Source organism: Phoenix dactylifera, chromosome 10, assembly GCF_051530095.1.
Source record: "Phoenix dactylifera cultivar Ajwa chromosome 10, Ajwa_hap1_PhDact_Kaust_v1.1, whole genome shotgun sequence".
In the NCBI taxonomy this organism is placed as follows: Eukaryota; Viridiplantae; Streptophyta; class Magnoliopsida; order Arecales; family Arecaceae; genus Phoenix; species Phoenix dactylifera.
The window spans coordinates 4792501-4795000 of record NC_143199.1 but is presented as its reverse complement, the minus strand read 5'-3'; positions in this window follow the sequence as shown (position 1 = coordinate 4795000).

Genomic DNA, 2500 nt, shown 5'->3' with positions numbered 1-2500 from the left:
GCAGCAGCCGCCCCCCCTCCCTACCGCCCCGGCGGGGCATCCGCCCAAAGCCCACCCCAAGCGTTCCAAAGTACCGAGGAGCGTTGCAAACGGGAACGGCCCGGACACGCGTCCCGGTCGCACGGGATGCGCGTCCCGGTCGCACGGGTCGCGCGTCCCGGGAGGACAGACCGAGCAAGCCGAGGTGCCGCTCACGGCCGCCGCGAGGGACGTACGGCGCCGGCGCCCGCGCCCCGTGGCACGGCCTAGAGCGTGCCCCCCTGCCACCCCATCGGGGCATCGGCGCAAAGCCCACCGCGGGGTAGATAACCGAAGGCAACGAGGGACGGTGGATGCACATATCCGAGCAGTGGCGATAGGGCCGGAGGGAGCACCGACAGGGCCGTGAGATTTTAAAGTACCGAGGGAATTTGCAAACCGGGCCCGCCCCTCCCCCCGTCCATCGCACGCCGATCGGGGGTCCGGCGCCCCGCGGGGGGCTGCCGGCATGCGCTCCCGGTGCAGGCATCGACGAGCCGCCCGCGACCTCCACTCGGGTCCGAGCCCCCAAGCGCGGATGCCGAAACGCGCCGGCCGCGGCAGCCCCACCCCTGCCACCCCATCGGGGCATCGGCGCAAGGCCCACCCTGGGGTAGATAACCGAAGGCAACGAGGGACGGTGGATGCACATATCCGAGCAATAGCGATAGGGCCGGAGCGAAGACCGAGGGGGTCGGGGGGTTTTAATGTTCCGAGGGAAGTTGGAAACGGGGCCCGCCCGGACGCCCGTCCCTCGCACGCCGATCGGGGGTCCCGCACCCCGCGGGGGGCTGCCGGCATGCGCCCCTAGTACAAGCATCGACGAGTCGCCCGCGACCTCCACTCGGATCCGGCGGCGCACGCGCGGATGGCGAAACGCGGCGGCCGCGGCTGCAGCCCCCCTACCACCCCGTTGGCGCGTCGGCGCAAAGCCCACCCCGGGGAGGATAACCGAAGGCGACGAGGGACGATGCATGCACATATCCGAGCAAATACCGAGAGGGTCGGGGGGAAGACCGAGAGGCAAGGGGTGTTTAGAGTACCGAGGGAAGTTGCGAAAGGGGCCCGCCCGGACGCTCGCCGCTCGCAGGCGATCCGGCGGGGCGCACGGAGGGCGCCGCCCATCGCCGGAGCTTGCTCGGTCATCTCTGCCGCACGGACACGTAAGCGCCGCCGCGCAAGGTTCGGCCGGCGGGGCGGACGGTTCGCCGCCGCAGGCCTTTCCCGCAGCCGGAACGTGGGCCCGGCGTTGCGCGCCGGCGGGCCGCGCAATCCGCCGGGGCGCACGGCGGGCGCCGCCCGTCGCCGGGGCTTCGCTCGGTCATCTCGGCCGCACGGACACGTGCGCGCAGCCGCGGAAGGTTCGGCCGGCGGGGCGGACGGTTCGCCGACGCAGGCCTCTCCCGCGGCCGGAACGCGGGACCGGCGTTGCGCGCCGGCGGAAGGCGCGATCCGGCAGGGCGCACGGCGGGCGCCGCCCGGGCTTCGCTCGGTCATCTCGGCCGCACGGACACGTGCGCGCCGCCCATCGCCGGGGCTTCGCTCGGTCATCTCGGCCGCGCCGCCACGTGCGCGCCGCCGCGGAAGGCTTGGCCGGCCGGGCGGACGGTTCGCCGCCGCAGGCCTTTCCCGCAGCATGCGCCCCTTCGCCCGAACGACCGCGGGACTCCGGTACGGCCTAGCCGTCGGCCGCCCGGCTGCAAGCCGTCGGGGCCGCTCGATCCCCGTCGCGTGCCGGCCGCCGCTCGGGCCAGCCGGCCGGCTGCCGCACGTAACCTCTGACCTCATCAGCGGTCGATCCGCACCGCGCTGGTCTTCGGTGCGGACCCGTCGGGGCCGTGCCGCGCCGGCCGTCGCATCCGGTTCCGCAGGCGCCGCCCGGTTGCCTCCCGCCCTCGTGCGCTCGCGCCGGCCGGGCGACGCGGTGCCCGCGGGACTCGGGCATGGTTGAGCCGTCGGCCGCCCGGCGGCATGCCGCCGCCGCTCCGCGCCGCGTGCCGGCTGCGCTCCTCCCCGCGCCCGTCCGCGGGCGGGCCCGCCGCCGCTCGCGCCGGCCGGGCGACGCGGTGCCCGCGGGACTCGGGCATGGTTGAGCCGTCGGCCGCCCGGCGGCATGCCGCCGCCGCTCCGCGCCGCGTGCCGGCTGCGCTCCTCCCCGCGCCCGTCCGCGGGCGGGCCCGCCGCCGCTCGGCCTAGCCCCCCGGCTGCCGCACGTAACCTGCGACCTCGTCGGCGCTGGATGCGCGTCGTGACAGTTTTCGGTGGGGCGCCGCGGAGGCGCCGGGGGCCCATGCGACGGGCCAGGGGGCGAACGGAGGGCTCGGTCAGCCCTAACAGGGGACCGGCGACAAAGGAGCGGTCGCGCAAAGCTTCGTAAGGGACCCAGACGACGGGCCTACCGATCCGAAGCACCGCGCACGGACGCGCAGCGGGCCCACGACGGGCCGACACGGAAGGCCCGCCGCCAAGGCCGCAAAACCGA